The 21,683-nt window shown below is 43.2% G+C and overlaps 1 protein-coding gene across 6 annotated transcripts in view; it reads right to left on the reverse strand.

Annotated features, from left to right (window-relative positions):
* Nucleotides 1–21,683, reverse strand: part of FHIP1A (FHF complex subunit HOOK interacting protein 1A) — a 231,522-nt gene that overhangs the window by 102,211 nt on the left and 107,628 nt on the right. The window contains exon 2 of one of the 6 annotated variants that reach the window (XM_084768555.1): nt 1,867–1,980. The exons of the other annotated variants lie outside the window; for them this stretch is intronic. The gene's annotated coding sequence lies outside the window, so the exon portion shown is untranslated. The remainder of the gene's footprint in view (nt 1–1,866; nt 1,981–21,683) is intronic. 6 annotated transcript variants of the gene reach the window in all.

Here is a 21,683-nt window from a genome sequence, read left to right on the forward strand (position 1 = left end):
TCTCTCTCTCTCTCTCTCTCTCTCTGTATGTGTGTGTATGACAGTCAGAAGAGAGCTAGATAGAGTTGGGTTTTTTCTACCCACGTTCAGGTGAGCTCCAGGAATCCAACTCAGCTCATCAGGCTTGTGAGACAAGCACTCTCACCCATTGGGCTGTTCTTAATTTAACAAGCAAACAGAAATAGCAAAAGAACATCCAAAGCAGAAGGGAAAGTTCCCAAGTCCAACTGAAGTACAGCCATAATAACAACAACGGTCTTCCATCTCTTCTGAGTCCTTGGAGAAAATCAGAGCGACCACACAATGACAGCTGTCTGCTGGGAAACTGAGTAGCTTCACACAGTATGCTTGCTGGCCACAGATGCTCAAAGGACATTTAAAACAAACATCTACAGAGGAAAACCAACTTCTGCTGTTCCTCAGCAGGCTTAGGGGACTGGGTCCACGACCCAAATCTGTAGATGTCCAAGCCGAACCCTCCTGACACACAGATCATCTCTGGAGTCATAAAGCCATGTGAATAGGTGTTACACTGTGTCGTCAAGGGAACAAAGACAAGGAGAAAAAGTCTGTATGTGTTCAACACTGATGCAACATTTTTTTTCCCTTGAGTATTTTCCATCTGTAGTTAGCTGAATCCGTGGGTGTGGACCTGCTAAGAGATCTGCACAGTTAAAGTCCAGCGGGATAAACACAGACAAAAACTCACATGTTGGGAAAGGGGGAAGGGCTCAGAAAAGAGGTGATCTCAGTTTTACAGAGCACTGGTTTTAATGGCTACTTTAATATTACTGTGCAATAACACCAGCAGAGTTCATTTTACGCAGCTTATTTTCAGTCTATGGCACGCATGGCTCTGGTAATCATGAAGTTAATGTTTTGTCAAGCTTTCTGTCAAACAGATCAGTGGGTCTCCAAATAACAGTTTTGACTTCTAGAGACTCTTGGATTTTTTTTTTCAAGGCTCTCTTTTTAAGAGGGATGAAAATAAACCTGGGGGCAGTGGCACATGCCTGTAATCCCTGCACTTAGAAGGCAGAGGCAAGAACATTGTGAGTTCAAACGCCGCTTGGACTACATAGTAAGATGCTGACTAAAAAAAAAAAATTTTTTTAAAGAAAGAAAGAGAGAAGGAAAGGGAAAATCAAAGTGAGTCAATATAAATATAGCTCACTACAAAAGTGTCTCCCAACAGACAAGAGTCCTGCACTGTGGCTTCCCACAGTCACATTGCAGTGGCTTTAACACTGTCTTCCCAACTCTCCCTCTTTGGACTTTCTTAAGGGATTTTGTAAGACTTTTATAAAATCTGGATACTTTTTTAAAGACCAAAACTTGATATAAAAAAAAAAAGAAAGAAAGAAAAGAAAAGAAAAACTTGATAAAAAGCCAAATATCATGACCTACCACTATGTTTCTTTTCCTTTAAGTGAGTGGGTGGTTTTGCCTGCATACGTGTCTGTGTTCCATGTGCCTGGCACCCACAGATGCCGGAAGAGAGCACTGGATCCCCTGGAACTAGAGTTTCAAGGAGTTGTGAGTCACCATGTGGGTGCTGAGGACCAAGGCCACTGCCAGTGCTATTACTTAACCACTGAGCCATCCCTGCCGATCCTGAATGTTTCTTAAGCATTCTCTTTTCAAAACACTCTGTCATTCAGAGCAGAGCTGACTACTTTGAAGGGTGGCTTCCTTCTGCCACAGGCATCATTTTGTGGAAATCTGAGGCAGAATTTGGCAAGAGATTGGTTATCCCTTCATAGTGTGGTGCTACGCCAGAGTGAGGCGCACAGACCTGCGCGCCCAGTTACATGCCTGCACACACGTGCACACCTCGCTCAGCACACAGAGGTGAGGGCTAGCCACCTGTTGCTGACTTTTCAGAGACCTGACAACAGAAGAAGCCTTGTTTAATTTGCTGTGAGCAGTAATGGAGGCTCCAACATCTGTTTCCGGGTCCAGAATTTAGGCCTCCTACTTCTGCAAGAAATGATAGCAAATGCTAAAATGACTTATATTAAGAAATTCCTCTGTCACAGTAAGACTGGGTGGCTGGATGGCTGCCACTGCCACCTGCCAAGCGGACCTGCAAGAAGGCTGGCCTCGTGAGGAGAAAGGCCCAAAGCAATCGGAGGCGGCATCTGCCTCAGTTTGTGTACTCTTGCCTCTGCAGCAATTGTCATGGACTGGATGATTTCCAGCTACCTATATTTCTTTAACTAAACTTCACCAAATTAATGCATGTGTGGAAATGTCTTTATTAGGAGGGAGGAACAAGAAGAGGAAAAAAAAAATCAAAGACTGTGTTCTAAATTAAGTCGCACTTCAGCCGGGTTTGACACTGGTGTCTTCTCTCAGAGTTGGAGCTTGAGGTAGAAGCAGACATAGGAAGAGGCAGGGCTCCTATTTCCACTACAAAGGGATCTGCGCCTTAGACTCAATTAGCTTTCAAAAGCAAAGGAGGCCTGGAATGCAGCTCAGACGCAGGGCTCCTGCCCAGCAGAAATAAGGCCCTGGGTTTGACGCCCCCCAGCACCACAGGAATGAATAAATAAAATTTATAAATCAAAGACATTGTGAACAGAACACAGAAGCAAAAAGGAAACCTAGGACTTTTTTTTTTTCTTCCAAAACACTTCTATATAATGTCAGCCTATTCACTCCATCATCCGCCGTGGAGAGTTGCTCTCGGTTGATGAGCAGACCCCATGGTACTAGAATGCGCCACGCCTGCAGCTCCTCCAGGAGTTAGGTTACAGCAGCACAAAAAGCAAGGCACGAAAATACTCAGACTTATGACCAAGTATCCATGCAGCAAGGCACTTTGAAGAAACCAACATAGTTCTCCTTGAGGTGGGTAAACAGTTGAAAACCCAACAGAGCAGTAAGTGTGTGAGTCAGGATGTACAAAGTAATGCATGCCACTGGGTGCAAGAATTCCTTTCAGCACGGCGAGACGGTAGGTAGACACTGCACCCAGGCGAGGACATAGCTTGTGGACATTTACAGATCCTCAAGAATACACTCACAACGGCCTGAACCTCAGAAATCACCATCCTTTCTTCTTCCTCCACCTCTGGGTTTGTTTTGCTGCTCTTTGAGGCGGGGGAGAAATAGGGAAGCCAAGGACATATGCAATGGACTTCACAAGACGCTTTCACAGCAGCCGCCCGGGAGAAGCTTCACAAACAGGAATTCTACATAACAAAATCCGCACCATGTTCCATGTACCTCACACATGCACATATTCCCCCGTCTCCGTGTCATACATGAGGGCTCTAAAGCAGGCAAGGCAGCCAAGGCGCAGCTCAGATAAAACTAAATTACAGACTTTCCCGTTAAATAAACATGTCTCTGTTTCTAGGATATTTTAAATCCACTCGCACAAATATAGTATTGAAAACACTGGCAGTTAGGAATTCAGCAATAAACAGGATGCTCCAGCGATACATATTTTTCAAAAGGAAGGGAAAGGCTAATTATGGAACAGAAACAAAGCAAATACAGGCATCTGGGTTTCAGGTACTGGTATTCATCTAATAAATAAGCAGGGAAATCAGCAGTGATTAAATCCCAGCTAGTCTACAGCTTCCTTCTGTGAGAGATAATAAGGAGAATTTTTATTTCAAATCTGGCCATGTTTGGGTCTTTGGGCTTCCAAAACTATATTTATCATAGCTAAAGATGGGTAGAGGCTGAATATTTAGTTAGCATCAGAGAATATTGCATGTAAAAATGTTGTTTATTGAAAGAATTGAGAGACTGTCTTCAAAAATTGCACAGATTTTTCTACTATCCATTTTGAGAGTTTCATCCATAAGATAAAGGAAAGGAAGGAAAAGAAACTGCTGGAAATATTTTACATGCTTCTATCACAGTAACATCCTTCATCTAATATAATCAGTATTCTATATTTATTGCCTGCAAAAAAAAACCATAATTACTCTTTGATTTGATCAAAATTACTAGGTGACTTGAGTGACTGAATCAGCCATCCAGCCTATGGAGTAATTAGTCAAATCAGTGGTCTGTCAACATGGTAACATTTTCTGAATCATGGATTAGACACTCACAATATTACAGCACTCCTTCCAGGTCTGTTCCCAAACCTTGGCTGGTCTTGTTTGGCTCACAGACCATCTTCTCCATAATTTAATTTACTCTGTACACCTATGAGCTTGTTCTTCCCTTCAAGAAAAGAAAGGAATTTAACGACACTTGCTAAGGTACCAAATTCAATGAAATCTGACGCTTTTGTTTGGGGGGAGGGGCAGGGAGTGAAAGATGAGGAAGATGAGAGGGGTTGTGTTTGCTCCCAGATTTGAGGAATGAAGTCAAGGAAAAGGAAACAAAAAAATGGGTTCTTATCACTCAAACCACTTCTCAGAACTTCAAAGTCCATTAAAGGCCACAGTCATGTTGATTTGGTGCCAAATGTCTCTAAAGTGTTCTTACCCAAGGAGAGTTGTATCTTGGAAAGAGTGAGGAAAGCAATATCTTTAAAGGCTAGGGAAAATTTTCTTCCATTTACTAGGGTCAGTGAAACATCTATCACACAGACACACAAACACCTTACAGAATAAAAGATCAGAGTCACTCCATAAGGAGATCAAAGAGCCAGTGCCTCTGGGGGCTTCAAACAAGTAAGCGTCTGAACAGATCCCCTGGGACTCCTCTCCTCAATCTAGCTTATGCAGTCGTGGGAGAACCAGAAAGCAGAATGTGCTATCCACAAAAATGTGATTAAAAATAATTAATTCGAGTCTGGTTCTATCCCTGGAAAGAAAATCTTTTCAAAGTCATTAAATAGGAAAACTATATAATGAAAGTTAAAAAAAAAAAAAAAAACTGTTCAAATCCATTACATGCACTGACTGTGAGTAGGTATATAAAATTATCTACTCGGTAGGATAATATGCTCAGAACATAGTTGCAGGCTTATCAGAAGTAACTGGACACATTTAACTGACATCTTAAAATCTAATTCTACCTGTTTGGACTAAAGGAGATTGTTACATTCCTGTCCCACATATAATTCAAAGAACCAGCTGTCATTAAAAGTTCAAATGGGAGGCCTTGAGAGACAGTCCACTGGGTATGTGCTCGCTGCATAAACTCGAGGACTTGATTTCAGGTCGCCAGTACCAGGTAAAACCGCACATAGTGGCCTGAGCCTGTAACCTTCGTGCTGAAGAGCACATGATGGTAGATCCAGGAGGATGCAGGCCTAATCGCATAGCTAAAACTACAAACTCCAGATTCAGTGAAAGACTTTGTCTCAAACAATAAGATGGAGAACAACAGAGAAAGATATCAACCGACCTTGGCCCCCTACACATACACGTGTGTGTGTGTGTGTGTGTGTGTGTGTGTGTGTGTGTGTAGACATACACATATAAACACGTACACAGAGAAAGAGACACACAGAGAAGGAAGGGATAAAATTAAAAATAGAACATTACCCATTATAATTTCAGGAAAGCATCCATCTGTTTGCCAACACTGTGCTGAGCTTATGTGCCTACTACATGGCAGCTCTTCAGCCTGCCCACTTACACCATGGACATCTTCTCTAAGTCTCTTAAGTTAGCTACGTCTCTCCACGGCAACACAGGCTCTGGTACAGTTCTTCAGAACTTGACTCAGGTCTTCTGGAAGGTGGGGAGCTTATCTTCCATTGCTCCTGAGTTGATTCCACGCCCTGGTCACAGTGCCTCTTCACAGCAATAGAGCAGTAACTGACAGTAACTGAAACGTCGGGGAAGTGTTCGCTCCAGCATATGGTAGCAATGGAGAAAGGCTGCCATTCACTGGGCACTTGCTCCCTGCCAGACACCACCGGGCACTGTCGGTTCATCTTTACAGCCACCCAGTGAGATGGGGGCTGCCTTTCCCAACGTTTAAGGAAGTCACACTGCTGGCACAATACAGTCAGTTGGGAAGAAGGCAAAAGAGAAATCAAGAATCAGTCTGCAGCTGTAATTGAGAGAAAGAGCTTCGAATGGCTTCACCAAAAGCAGCTCCTTGGTTAGTCCTAACACTTACTATGTGTGTTAATATATAGTTGGGAGAAATGTGTTGGTGTACACACGGGGGATTCTCCTCCTTTCCCCTTTTACTGAAAATCCAGAGTCAATAGCTTTGCTGTGGATGTGTGAGCAGCTGGCCCTGTCTCCTTGGGACTGAAGGATTTCTCCTCTCAGTTGGGAGGAGCACTGCTGCTGTCAGCCCTCTTCCAGGAGCTTCTCTCTATTGAATACGCGAGGGCAGCCCATACCCATGGTTGAGAATGCATGATAATCCCTACTCAGAGCATCTCTGAGAGACCACCACCATCCCAGCATTCTGAAGGGCCATCCCAGGTCTCAAGACTTTGTGGCTGGTAATAAATGCCTTCTGCTCAGGCCAGGGATAGATTCAGAGCACAGATCCTAACTACAAAAACCCACCTCAGAGTCTACATCAATCATCTAAGAAACAATACGTCTGAGGTTTCTAAAGATAGGAAGGGAAAGGTTTTAAACATTATTTGAAATGATACAAGCCTTCAAACATGGAGCCATCTCCACCTCTGCTAAGAAAACTGGCAAATACAACTGAAGCAGGCTTCAATATGCTCAACTGATGTTTTCCAACACTGGGCCCTTTTAGAGTTCCCGTTGACTACCAAACTACCTCAGGAAGTAACACAAGTTTTGTGTCACCTAAAGCCCTGCATATTTATATTTCCATTTGGAAGGCATTCATCCTTCATGCTAGGCTAAAAAATTAGTTTGGCTAATTCATAAATGTGTGAATAGCAGCAGCATCAAGAACAAAGAGTAACAAACTAAGCCAGCAGAGCTAAATATTAGAGAAGAGCTGTACCTGCGGCTATCCCGCCTCTTGTACAGAACGCAGCCAAAGCCCTACTGTTCTTGATGACCACTCTTCAGAAGACAAAACAGAGCTAATCAATGCCCCATTTATGAAGGCACGTCCAACGTCCCACTCTCCTGGCTCCTGAATAGAAATAATCCACTCTAATCAGAGACTGAAAAGAGCAAGGCAATATTTTGCCTCTACATTCTCAGTCACTTTGATTGGTAATAAAGGTGAAATATAAATTTAACGTGTTTTCAGCATTGAAATGGCTATCCTTATAATGGCTTATGGTTGTCACAATACCATGGAAATAGTGGACATCTGAGTCATTGCATTAGCTTTTCATCTATGTTAGTAATACATAAATATCAGTCCATGCTGTGTAGACCTTCCCAGGGAAGCACTCTCCCCACCCTTCTGAGTCTACAAAGCAGGGATGGCTCAGAGAACTTTTCCAAGGCAGGGAAGAATCAAGCTGAGTCCATCTCCAATGTTTGCCTCCATGCCACAAAGAAACGTATAAAGAGAAGCAGTGAATACTCTAAGGGGTGCCCATGCCTCTGTCTGAGGGGCAGTGGCATTTCAGGTTCCACACTCCTGCCCTGTGATCTGTTAAAAATCGACACTCTATGTAGGGAGCCCTATACAGGGAAAAAAGGATTTAAACTGTGACAAAGTTGGATTACCAGATTAATATACTGTGAATCCCTTTACTTTAGTCCTGAGGAGGTCAAAGAAAGCTTTGGCTATTTCATTCTATGGTTATAAGCTGAACCTCCAAGTTTGGCTAGCCATGTTTCACGTAAGTGAAGCCAGCCAGTTATGTGACTGTATTAAAGTAAATAAGAAATGTGACATGGTAAAAAAAAAAAAAAAACTTTAGTAACCTAGAAGACCTAGGGGTAGAACAAAGATTTGGTTTTCAGTCACTGGGTTTTTACTGTCACGTTGTTCCTAAGTCACTAAAGCTCTCTGTGTCTTTTTTGCCTTCAAAATGCAGGGCTAGGGGCTGGGGTAAAACTCAAGGACAGAGTGCTTACCTAAAATGTGGGAAGTCTCAGAACCCATGCCTGGTTCTGCCAAATAAAAATAAAAGTATATATAGCTCCTGCCTTCAAAAGCCAATACAGTTGGGTTCCTTGCAGTAACACCCTGGTACCAATTTCTGCCTACCTTGGTTTCTGTACTAGCTCCTTTTCTGTTACTGTGATAAAACACCATGACCAAAAGCAACTTACAGAAGAAAGATCTTGTTTGACTAATTGTTCCAGAGGAAGTATCTCTAATGGTGGGGGAGGCATAGCAGCAGGAGGCCAAAGTAGGATGATAAAAGATCTTATCTTCCACCACAGCCATGAAGCAGAGAGAATGAACTAGAAGTGGGGTAAGACCACAATCTCTCAAAGCACATCTTCGGGGATACACTTCCTCCAGACAGGCTTCATAGCCTCCCCTGAGAGCGCCTCCAGCTAGAAACCAAGTGTTCAAACACCTGACCCGTGGAGGACGTTTTTCATTCAAACCAACACATTCTGCTTTCTACCCCCAATAGGCTCATGGATAAAGCATTACACAAAAGCTCTGTTTCATAAGGCCTATCACATTCCTACTAACAATCGAGCACGCCACACTCAAAGAGTACCGTATGTTATCACTCATGGTACCTCTGGCTCATTGCAATTCAAACTGTGGCCCATGCCTACCATTAGAAAAGACTTGTAAAAATTAAAAAGGTAGCAGTCAACAAAAGCTGACAACTACTCTAGAGTCTCCCTACTTCAGAGACAGGGATAAACTGATTGAACTATTTGAAAGGTAATTTTACATGCCTATAAGAAGTCTTTTAACAATTAGAACCTTGCAAGTATTTCACTACAAAAATATTTGCAGTCATTGCAGAATTGGAAATAAGCAATATTTTTTTATATAAATTAAGCAGTTAAACTGTTCACATTAAGTTATAATTTAGAATGCTGTTAAATGATAAAGAAAAACTCTCACACTTTTAGGCAAGTGAAAAATAAAATACATGAGTGCCCATAACTATGCATTGTGCATATGTATTATAAATGAGACTTAAGGAACAGGTAAACTGTGAGTAGCAGTTATCTCTAAAAGTATTTATTTTCTTCTTTGGTGTTTCCATATTCCAAATTCTCAACAATAACATGCAGTAATGATAATCAAGTCACTTTGTAAAATACAGGCTGGTCTTTAGCAAGTACTAACTTATTCTGCATTAGGAATCCAGACAGAGAAATGTCACTGTGGGATGAGGAAAACAAACAAACAAACCAACAAGTTTTGAAGGGGGAAACTAAGAGAAGTTACAAACACCTAAGGCTGGGAGGGAAAGGAGGGGAGGGCAGTCTCATCTCACAATCCACCGAGGGCTAAGTGCCCTTCCATTTTGATTCCTACCCATTTTGTCCAATGTTTTATGCCATTGCTTAACTTGAAAATACTTCACTTAGGCCTAACAGTAAATCAAAACAAAGCACCATCCAAGCCAACGTTCCATTCAAGTAAAGCCCAGTGTGTGCTCAAGTGGACCTCAGCAAGCGACCAAAGAGCAGAGCAGATGGAGACGCAGAGACATCCACTGTGTGAAAAGGAGCTGTTTACAAAGTGGGGAATAAAAACTGCCTAGTGCCTAGCAGTGACGAAGAGCCTGCCTTTTACCATTTCCCAGCACCCAGACCAGCTGACTTGCCTCTTGTTTCAAAGCAGCAGCCTTAGCTTGCCAACAAAAAATATGTGATTGATTTAATTAGTGCTCTGAACTGAGGAAAACAGTGGGCCCAAATCATGGGCACTCCAAGATGACTCCTTCCAGGACAAAGTGAAGGTACATAAAAGCCTATCCCTTGGCTTCGACATCCACACTCATTAAAAGGATGAAACCCGACAGTCCGCAGCATGGAGGAACTTAATGAATATTACTGGATGGCGATGACACAGACACGAGTCTCAAAAGAATGCGCTCTCGTGGTGGAAAGGAGCAAACGTAAAGGGCTGTAAAAATGTATGTGCAGTGGCTAACGCCCAATTACCAGCTCGGGCTGGCGATTTCACTACATTATGCCAGCACTAGCATCCCCACTCTGCACCTCTTGCTTTATTAACAGACCTGACGGTGCCTCTCTTCAGTCAGCGTTATTAGCAAATACAGGTCTGTGGAGACAGGCAAAGTGCTTCGTTCAGTCAACAAATATTCCTGGGCATTTACTATTCACAGGTAATAAAGGAGTATCTAGTCTTTTGTTGGTGGTGCAAGAGAGTCTTAAAACCAGTTTGTACGGCGAGAGCCTTAATGGGGAAAAAGTGACATAAAGCTCCATCTAACAGCCCGCTGAGCACAAAGGGTAGGTAGCCCACCCACTGGGTACCTTTAGGGGTGACTAGCTACCCAGAAGCAGGTATTCTCTTTCAGGGAGGATGTTATTCATCTGCGTGTCTTTCATGCATTCAGGCCAAAGACAATATGGTATGAAGAAAATCTTATAAATGATTGTTTATCCAAATTGTCTTGCCTGCTTTGATTGCAACATCACTACCTGGAGGGAAGCTGGGCCAGAGAGACCCAGGGAGCCCTGCTCACACAGCCCTGGATTGAGGCAAGGCCAGGGTGAGGGTGGGGGCAGCCAGGCCTCTGTCTCTAGTGTGAGAGTAAAAACACAGGCAAAGCGTACGGCAGTGTAGAGCAGAGATGCCAGTGCACCAGGACTGTCATTCACTTAGTAAAGCTCTGTTCTCACCAAGACACTTTGTAAAACTATCAGCTCATGTCTGAGTAATAATAGTTTGTTGTCTCAATTTTATGACTCTTGAGTATTTTAAAAACCCCTAAACTTGAAACATGAGTCCTTCTATACGACCCAATTTCAAAGAGGAGGCATCATTTATAGGAGAAATTTTTCATGGGGATAGAAAAAGTGAAACTTTCCATTTTACTAAATGTATAATTACTTGTGTTTAAGTACATAAAACAGTAACTATTCATTTTACACTATAAAAGTAATACAATACAAAATGAGATAAATTTTCCATTTTACTAAATGCATAATTACTTGTATTTAAGTATTTAAAATATTAAAACTATTCATCTTATACTATAGATGTAACTATGGTATAAAATGAAAGAGTCAAACAAAATTTCAGTGAGCATGTCCTTAACATATTTATAAACTCTGCTGCTGGTTAACTGTTCAATCTTTTTAGCATAAAACTCTGTAAAGGGCAGAACCTTTACAGAAATCCTACTACAAAAAGATGGTGGTCAGTAGGTTAATAAACTATCACTTAAGACACAAAATCATAAAAAAACCCCACGTATATATAGCTTAAGTGTTTTATCATGAAAAATTAAAAAAGCAAAGATATTTTCAATGCTATATCAAACACCAATGATGCTTCCTCAACCACAGGTCTATTGATTGACATTTGTCTTTCGTTCATAAACTATACTCATAAGAGGTGTAATCAATGATGCCCTACTTGGGCTGCCTGAGGCTGGGAAGACTCAGTGAGAATCAATCTTGGTATAAAACCTTTCTGCTTTGTTCACTTGCTTATTATTGTGGTGCTGGAAACTGACGCCAAAGCCTTGCACACTACCACTGAACCTCCTTTCCATACTTTAAGCATCTTTCTCAACCACTTACAGTTGTCTCTTCTATATCCAATATGACAGCTGCAATGTCATGTAGCCACTTGCCTCTGTTCTTTCCAGAGAGCAACTTCACGCAAGTAACTCCCTTTACACACACACACACACACACACACACACACACACATTGAATCCGTTTGTGAGTTATTGAGTGAAATCATGTGATCACTGCAACACTGCACACAGATCAGCAAGAGAAGGAATTGCAGCTTTGAGAGTTCGTGACAAACAGCCATCCAGACAGGTCATTCTGCAGCGAGTGTGCCTCCTTAAGTTGAGGTGTCTCCAGTGGGAGTGGAAAGCACTGACATTTGGTTACTGCCCCAGTGGACTGAGAAAACATCCATTATATTATACAGAGAAGATGGTTATGGTTTTCCTTCAGAGGAAATGTGAGTTGAGCCCTTGAGGAAAGGAACTTTGGCCCTTTCTGCCACACTGCTCAGGGGGGAAGTGTCACGGAGTTCTTTCCGGGAAGGGAAGAATGTACTGCTTGCCACAGACCTTGAGATCATCCTGAGAGTTTAACTCATGGCAGTTACACTGGGGGACAATCCCTAATAGACAGGCTGGCAGAAAAATTACAGGATAGAACAGCCTGCTTACAAGAATATTGCCACAGAGAGACTTGCAAATGCAGCCTTCCTCTTGAGTCTGTTCTGAGCATTCTTAAAGATGCTACAAACAGGCAGACAGAATACTGGATACAGCCAATGGGTATACTTTGTTTTACTTTCATTTGTATTTAGTGAGCTTTGGGAACAGTAACTATGACCTGTTTGTTACTGACCCCCACCATCCCTGTGATCCCCGGACCCAAGGGCCATGCCACTGACCTGGCTGCATACACAGTAGCAGTATAGCTTCATTTTGTATAGAAACTATATAACTTTGCAACACTAGGCATATTCACGTTAACAGAAACATCTACATCATCGCTATCGAAATGCTGAAGTTCACCTTCCATGGAGAAACAGCTATGACTTAGAAGTACCAAAAGTAGCTACTAAAAATCTTTAGGGCCACTGAGGCGGCTCAGCTGGCAAAGGAGCTTGCTGCACAAGTCTCACAAGCTGAGCTTGAGCCCCAGAACCCATATAAAGGTGGAAGGAAAACAAACCAACTCTACAAAGTTACCTTCTGATCTCCACATGCACGCACGTGCATCTTGTGGCCCTCTACACACACACACACACACACACACACACACACACACACACACATCACACCACACCACACCACAGGCATGCACAATCATTTAATTGCATTCATAAAAACAAGATGGGTAATCTTGCTGAGACACATATCCTTGGGAGCCAATCCCTTCAGCTTCTGAGTCTGTAAGTGTGAGACTGGAGACCCAGGAATCTGTGTTCCACAGTACTCAAGGTGATAGGCCATCAGGCCCTCCTTCAAGTACTTTTCACACAGTGACTTAACCCTTGGAACAATCCTACAAGGTAGGAACTAACATTTTTCCCACTGTGCAAATGAAGCAATTGAAGGGAAGGGTTAAGAAAAGCGACTGTGCCTATAAAGCTAGGAAGGGGAGGAGCCAGGATGAAAAGCCAGGCCCTCTCCATGAGTAGTTCACAGTCAGCCATGCTCCTGTGTTCTATACTATAGAAGCCTCTGGGAGCCTGTTAAACACAAACTCGAGGTAAAGCCCTTTACTGGAGTATTTCCACCGTCACATTCATCACCACCTTCGTGGTAAGGATGGAACGTACACTTCACAAGTAGAGAAACCAAGAAAGAACAAGGGTGAATGTCTAGACTCACAGCCCCACTCGGAAGCGAGAGTGGACATTTTATAAACATATAAACATAAAAACTCTGACAGCATGAAATAAAATCGTTCCTTTCTATCCCAACTCAAGATAGGAGAATGGAAAAGATAACAAGTCTTCATTAAACTAAGGATATTCCAACCCCATTTCCTATCTAACATTACAAAATTGGGATCAAAATGAGAGAGTCTCCTAAGAAGTCAAAAGCCCACGCCAGCCAGGCAAGGTCCTCGGACATGACAGCAAAAGCATGACCCACCAGACGGAAAGCTGATAAGCCGAACCTTACCAGAATTAATTTTTTTTTTGCTCTGTAAAAGTCTATATGAGGAATATTTCTAAAAGCCAGCCAGGTATGGTGGCACATAACTAAAATCCCAGAACTTGGAAGGCTAAGGAAGGAGTAAGACAAGTTTATGGCCATCATAGGCTGCATGGCAAAATCAGGATCAGCCTGCACTGCATAGCAGGACCTGCCTCAAAAAGAAAGGAAGGAAGAGAGGGAGGAGGAGAAAGGAGAGATGGAGATGGGGAAGAGGAAAGGGCAAATGTGATTTAAAATTTAAAAAGACAAAGCATGGAGTAAGAAAAAAAATCCTGACGTATGGGTCAGCTTTCTGTCACTGTGACAACACACCAGAGACAAGCAGCTCACAAGCAGCAAAGGTTTATCCTGCTGCACAGCTGCAGAGGTTTCCGCCTATGCCGAGGCGAGGCGGTACAGCACACCTGGAAACACACGATGGAGAGATGCCACCATTCACCTCTTGGCAGCCAGGAAGCAGACAAAGTGGGGAGCCTGGAAAGAGGGCCCAATATCCTCTTTAAGAGCATGCCAACAATGACCTAAAGATTTCTCAAAACACATCATGCTAGTTGGAGAAAACTGAATAAAGAGTATTAGGGATCTCTTGGTATTGGTCCTTACATGTGGACCTATAACTGCCTCAATAAAAACCCCAACAGAGGTCATGCTCTCAAGTGTATTAGGCAATACCAGATCCCGCATGCTTTTCACTGGGATGTAGGGTGCCCTTACCAGTGGCATTTAGGCAATGCTATCAAAAGTGGAAAAGTATGCATAACCTTTGCCAAGAGTGCTTCTTTGAATCCTAAAAAATAATTAATTGTATCTAGAAATTTTAATTAATAATCTATCATGTGTCAAGCATTTGGTGACAAGAGCATTTATTTTAGCAGTGGTCATTACAAATGCAGAAAAGGAAAAAAAAAAAAAGATGAGGCCTGTTCATGGTGCCAGGTACTAGCCAGACATCAAGATAACCAAGGAAGTAACAGTTGACCTGAAGTGATGGCCCAGATACACTCAGCTGTCTCACTAATAGTTATTCAGTTCCTACTGTGTGTCAGCACTGTTCTACACTAGGATTTTATTTTATTTTATTTAAATAAACAACAACAACACACAAGGTCTCACTATGTAGAGACTTGGTTGTCCTGGAACTTACTACATAAACCAGACTGGCCTCAAATTCGGAGAACTCTGCCTGCTTCTGCTTCCCAAGACCTGGGATTAAAGGTGTTAGTCTCCCTGCCTGGCTTTGCCCTAAGATCTTTAACATGCCAAATAAAGCTAGGTCTCTGTTTGCATTAGAATGTTCAGTCTGGCCAACTAGGTGCAAATAAGCCAACATTTATATCTCTCTATGTCTAATTACAAATACACTTACATATGCATACACACAGATGTGGATATACACAAAAACATACACATATGCACAGTGCAGATAATCTAAAATTCTGTAAGATATAACCCAAAATATAAATAGTGGTTACTTCTGGGAAGTGAGATTATATGTGCATTTTACATAACTGTATTAGTTTATCTGTGCGTCACTTCTATAAGTGTCATTGGTACTGCATGTTTTTAATCAGTGGAGAAGAAAAAGGCAGGTCAATATGAAGCACTTTCCTCCTTATTAATACATTCTACCCTAATGGCACAACTATAATAACATTAAATATAGTCAGTCAACTAATCTGATAATGGTTGGACATACAGTTTGCTTCCTGGTTTTCTGTGTCAAAGTTCAGAATGCAAAGAATATTCTTCTAAGTAGATATCTAAGCATAGTCATGATTTTGTCTTTCAGTTTAAAAGAAAAAAAAATCCCAGAAGTACAAATTTTGTACCAGAAGGCACACACATGTAAGGCTTCTGGGCACCCAACAGCTGCACCAATACCCCAGCAGAATATGATGCATTCCAGCAGTGCCTACTCATGCTACGAATTGACAGGGGATTAACGTGCTCTTGCATTTTCTAGAAGTCCACTGTTGAGGGGGAAATTGTTTCTAACGGCAGATCAAAATGTACATTTTTTTCAATTACATTTTTTAAAATTTTCAATTTTATTTAAATAGCAGAATTCAGCCAGATCTCCTCAGATATGTGTTTTCCCATCACCTCTGTAAGAATTTTTACTCAATTCAGCGATGTTTATTTTGAAAATATTTGTGGATTCATGTCTCCAATATTGTCTCAGCCAGCCTCCCCAGCAAGAACTGTATAAGGACAGACATGCCTTTTAGCAGTAGCCACCTCATATGGGAACGTGGGCACAAATGGGACAGTGCGGGTTTTGTGCCACTGTGAGGCCTGGTTCACCATTAGTGCACCTATAATACATCCATAATACCCAGCAAACCTTCAGCATAGGATGATGATGATGTCTGCAGCAACTGTTGCCATATTCTTCTCACTTCCAGAATAAGGAAAATAAGTTTTGCGGAGCTGGGCCTAGAACCCAGAGAGCCTTCATGGTGGCCTCAGGCTCTTTCTCTGATGCCGCGCTGTCAGTTGAGAGCTTTCCACATGATGACTGGGAGCCAGAGACACCTTAATTCTCTCAATTACACTTAATCAAAGCAATCTGCACTCTGAGACTTAAGTCTACATGCTCAAAAATATACTCGGTTTGTAGATGTCTGCCTGGTTACATAAGGCAGGTGTTTTAAGTTGCAGGCTAAGAGCAAGCGGGTTTCTCTCCACCTCGGAAGATGATGAACGACTGATTGTAAATCCCCGCTCCAGTTCAGGGGTTCTGATTGCATTAGACAGAGGGCATGAAGACTAATTAAAAGCCCTCATATGTTCATCACTGTTGATTGTGCATAATCCGCCGCAGAAGGTACAAGTGCAGCACGGCCTCTAAAGTGACAGCGAAAACAGATGAATTTCCACTCAGAACCCCATCGGCGATCCGTCTTGATTTCAGCAGAAATGGGATTTCTCTAATAACCTAAATCACAAACGGAATGACAGGCAGAAAACCCTAGGCCAAATTTTACTATTCTATCTGAGCAGGGGCTGGTCAGGCCCGGTCACATGGCATGTGATCAATAAATAATTACGGTAGATTGGTAAATATATCTGCAGGCGTACTTCAAAGGTTTTCAAAACTAATTTTTTTAGATGCCCACGTAATTGGAAGTCCTGGTATGTGTTCCAGGGAACTAAAGGAAGTGCATCCCATAGCCCCCTTAAAGAGACTTGACGCTGACTCGTTCATATAAAACAGTCCAGCCTGAATGGTCCAGCACTTTAGCAAGTGGTTTGCTCATTCTCCCCACTGCTGTGGGTGAGGGCACCCCGCTATCCCTGTTAGAGAGAACTTGCCCACCTGGCCTATGGGAGGTGGCAGAGTGGAAAGCGATCAAAGCTGATGAACAGAAGATACCTAAGACACGCCTTTAAGTTCACATGACAGAAAGGGTTTGATGAATGGAAATGAATTTAAAATTGCACAATCTAAACTAACAGCAAGGGAAAAAAATTAATGGAACTCAGGACAGGAATTATAAACCGGAGGGAGAAAAAGGAGAAAATTAATGAAGATTCTGAGCTTGAGAAGCCACCCCAGTTTAAGCAATAAAACGACAAAACCAAAAACAACAACAACAACAACAACAACCACCCCCCCCAAAAAAAACAGAGATCCAACAGGAGAAAACTGTAAAGTGGCTATTTTAAAAATCTTTGGTATATTTTTATTGGGGTGGGGCATAAGCACGCCACGGTCCACGTGTGCTGATCAGAGGACAGCTCTGCGGCGCCAGGCTCCTTCCGCCTCTGTGTGCGTCCCAGGGACAGAACTCCGGTCATCAGGCTTTGCAGCGCACCGTACTCAGGGAGCCCTCTCAGACCTGAGAGGCCTCTTTTCTAAAGCAGTCACATGACACTGCTTTCTGTGATGCCACGTGTGTCTGCACACTTTGTTTCTTCCATATGGAGCGAAGTTCACACTTTCTAATTCGCAACATTCCTTAAGTATCCTTATGCTGAACTTTATTCCTAATTCATACTTTCTTTATCTTCCTTCCTTCCTAATACATCTCTTTCCAGGCCGTAGGAATCCAGGTTCCATCCCTTACACAGGGATCAGTGTGCCAATTGCTCATCAGCTTAGGTGCGGTAATAGGTACAAGGAATACGGTACTGAAAAGGCACAAGGAATATGGTACTGAAAAGGCCACAGGTTGCTCCTGTTCTTATTGGGCTCGGTTTAAAATGAAAGGTTAGATATGGTATCAATGGTCCATTCTAATTCCCAAGTTTTAACTCACTCTTCCTTTTTATTCCTTTTCTTCTCATTTTTATGGCTGTGGCTTCACGTTTCTGATTTCCGTTACTAATTACCTCTAATCCCCTCAAAATAAGCACCGCCATACGTGATGGCTACTCCTCATTGTTACCTTAGTGAAGTCACCACGGACACACCACCCCTGAGTGTGTGTGTGTGTGTGTGTGTGTGTGTGTGTGTGTGTGTGTGTGTGTGTGTGACTGAGGAGGGAGTTTCCACTCCAAATGCGAACAGCACCAGCCATGGACTGAGTTTTTAGACCAGATTTAAAAAAAGGAGGAAGTGAGCTGAGCGCCAACATCTCCCCCCCCCCCAGCCCCCCCCCCTCTGCTGCTGCTGCTGCTGCTTCCTGAGACTGTCTTACCCACAACAACAGCCTGGGGCCCTCAAGGTCTCCCTCCCTTAAATTATTTTTGTGACAATAAAGAAAACTATGTGTGTGTGTGTGTATCACATTTACGTATCATATAAAAAGTTTAATACTTTATTTTTTGAAGGCAGGGTCTCAGTGTATAGCCCAGGCTGACATCGAACTCACAATTCTCCTAATCCAATCTCTAGAGCAAGGAGCCCAGGCATGCAGTACACACTCAGCTGGATAGAGCCAAACTGGATCAGAATATAGACAGGAAGACACAATGGTGAGAGTCTATAAAAAAAAAAACAAAACCAGGGCGCCAAAAGGGGAAAAAAGTGTACAGCATTATTTCAGACGGACAAGGAACATGGGTAACGGTTACCACCAAGCAGGCCTGGGAGAAGAAAAAGCATAGCAGGCTTTTCCACCTTAAAAGCTGGAACCTGATCCCATCCAAGTCTGGCCACTGGGTCACTCAATCCTGATTGCTTAATGAAAGTGTGCAAATCAGCAGACATTATGCTGGAGCATTCCAAATGTCCCTAATTATGGCCAAGTAGATGAAGGCCTTAAAATTATACTTCACCCTATTTGAAAGGGTGCCTGGCACATCATTAATTAAAGCACCTCAGCTCCCCTCCACATTAGAGACATGATAATTATCTTCATACAAAATTTGCTTTATAACACTTGAAGTGCTTCAAATCCTAGGGTGACAACAGAATATAAACAAAAAGTCCGTGAATTAAGGCTGCAGCCCAGCACTATATCACTGCGGACCAAAGCTAAGAGCTCCCCCTTTGGGAGTAGGGAGCGACCACAGCCCAGGGAGAGAAGAGCAGTGAGATTATTGCAGTGATATTGGTGACAGAGCTTTCTTGAGTCACACACTGCACTAAGTGCCTCTTTACATCACTTCACGCTCTGGGGCAGTAACTTACATAGGTTCCCCAGCTCAAACTCCACAGGGCAGAGGACTGCCCAGGTCCATCTGGCTCCAGAACCTACACCCCTATTCAGTACAGTACCACCAAAGAGCTTTCTTTAAAAGAGAGCAGGGGCGAAAGGGAGGACGGGCTGTCCACTGCGCACCTTCCCAGAGCATAATGTGAAAAATTAAAGGCAGAGACCACGCAAGATGAATGCTGACCCATGAGAGACAGGTAAACAGGCATCGGATAAAAAGGACTCTCTCACTCAGGGCTGTGGCACCTGAACAATGGACAGCAAGCAAGACTGAGGCCTGAGGAGATGGTGATTCACCAAAGCTGCTCGTGGGGGAACCACAGGGTGCACACTTCTACCTAGTTATTCAAACATGTACCGCATGCCTGCTCTGTGTCACAGCCCAAAGTGCTGCCCTGGCCGCCAGGTGCCTGGTGTGCTGGAAAGCACCCTAAGTGAGAAAGAGAGCCTGTGACAGAGGACTGGGGTCACCAGAACACCTGCCTATAGACTGAGACTTTCCAGATGGAGAGCTCCCCCTCTGACCCTAATCCAGCTGTGACAGAGTGAGAGCACAGCCACTTCAAAAGCCCTCAGTAGTAACCATTTCTTTTCAACAACAGGAAATGTGAAATCTTCCTGAGAAGGGCTTTTCCGAGAGATGAGGAAACGAAACACCACCTCAGTAGTCAGCCACAGACAAGGGCTCCGCGACGGTAGTAGCGCCCGGCCCTCCAGGAGCAGAAAGATCCAGTGTTAAAATGATGCTTCCACCCAGCCCTGCTCTGCCAGTGTCTAAAAAACACATTATAATCTAGTGAAGTCAAATAAATCTGGCCTTAAATTCCAGCTCTGCGCCCTACTAAGTCTGTAGCTTCAGGCAACGCACTTAATCTTCTGTGGCCCCAATAACTGCAGTTTCACAATGGAGATAACAACCTGGTGGGCATGACAGTCTGGGCTTCATGAGGCCGTGTAATGTCCTGCTGTGGCCCCTTCTGAGAGGCACTAGTAATATGCCTAGCCACTGCTTGGGGTCAGCCTTAAACAATGCTTTTCTGCACTAAAGCAGTGCATATTCTCTCTCTCTCTCTCTCTCTCTCTCTCTCTCTCTCTCTCTCTCTCTCTCTCTCTCTCTCACACACACACACACACACACACACACACACCAACACCAAACAACACCATCAACCTGCCTGCCAGGGAAAACCAGCATGGGAACCTGATCCGACGCAACTCTAAATTGGTCACCAATCTGCGATATGCTTGACTATCAGATGATGAGCCGTTAGCTTCGCCATTGACACGCCTAGTTCAAAGCTAAGTGGTGAAGAGCCCTAGTAGCAGGTAATGAAGCTCATAAGCCTGAGACAGAATGGCAGCTTGGAAAGGAACTGGGTTCAGCGAGGAGTGGCAGCTGTGTCTGGTAAACTTGCAGGGATCCAACAGCCTTTGATTCCAGCCGCTGGGTGTCCAGTTCCCCTCAGCCCTTGCCTTTCCTGAAGCCTGCTGCTGCCTTTGCCTAGGATCTTACAATGAGCTGCCTACTATCTGGGTCACAGAATGCTCTCTCTGTTCTCTGTGACCAGAGGCAAGGTGCGTGGGAAGCCTACGCCCACCTGGGAAACAGGCCACAAGGGGGCAGGGACGCATTCACTAGCATTCTTTGTTAAACCTCACTGAATGGGCTGGGCAGAGAGGGCTGATTCCTTCCATTGAAAAAGGCTAAAGATGCCTCCCACAGACAGTCTGTCATAAGAACCATCTGATCTGTGTGGCGGAGAGGGGCGCAAACCATCCCTTATGAGTGAATGACATCTTTAGGAAGTTCCATGAAGGGCTGAAGATGTGCCTTGGTAGGTAGAGCGCTTGCCCAGTAGGCAAAGCACCACATAGAGTAGGTGGTGCCATAAGCCTATAATCTCACCACTTAGGAAGTGGAGGGAGGAGGATCTCAAGTTCAAGGTCTTCCTCAGCAACACAGTGAGTTCAAGGCCAGACTGAACTAAATGGGACTATGTCCAAAAGGTGGTAATAATAATAATAATAATAATAATAATAATAATAATAATAATAATAATAATAATAAGAAGAAGAAGAAGAAGAAGAAGAAGAAGAAGAAGAAGAAGAAGAAGAAGAAGAAGAAGAAGAAGAAGAAATTCCATAACATACAGGAGTAATTCCTGAGATAGAAACAAAACCATATTTTGCTGGTCTTATCTTTACGATAAATTTTGATTAAGGAGTGAAAAAATAAACACTGCCAGACATCCTTGAAACAACTCCCCGAACAACACCCAAACTTAAAAGCAACACTTCCCACAATCTCCACACAAATAATTTTTTTAAATGACAGTCAAAATGGCACGCTCCCCAGTCCTGCCATGGGTCACAGTGCCCACCTCCTGGTCCCATCTCTAGTACCACACCAGTTCTCCTAGAGCACTTTGAGG

The sequence above is a fragment of the Acomys minous genome, assembly GCF_964271855.1.
Source record: "Acomys minous genome assembly, chromosome: 19".
Classification (NCBI taxonomy): Eukaryota; Metazoa; Chordata; class Mammalia; order Rodentia; family Muridae; genus Acomys; species Acomys minous.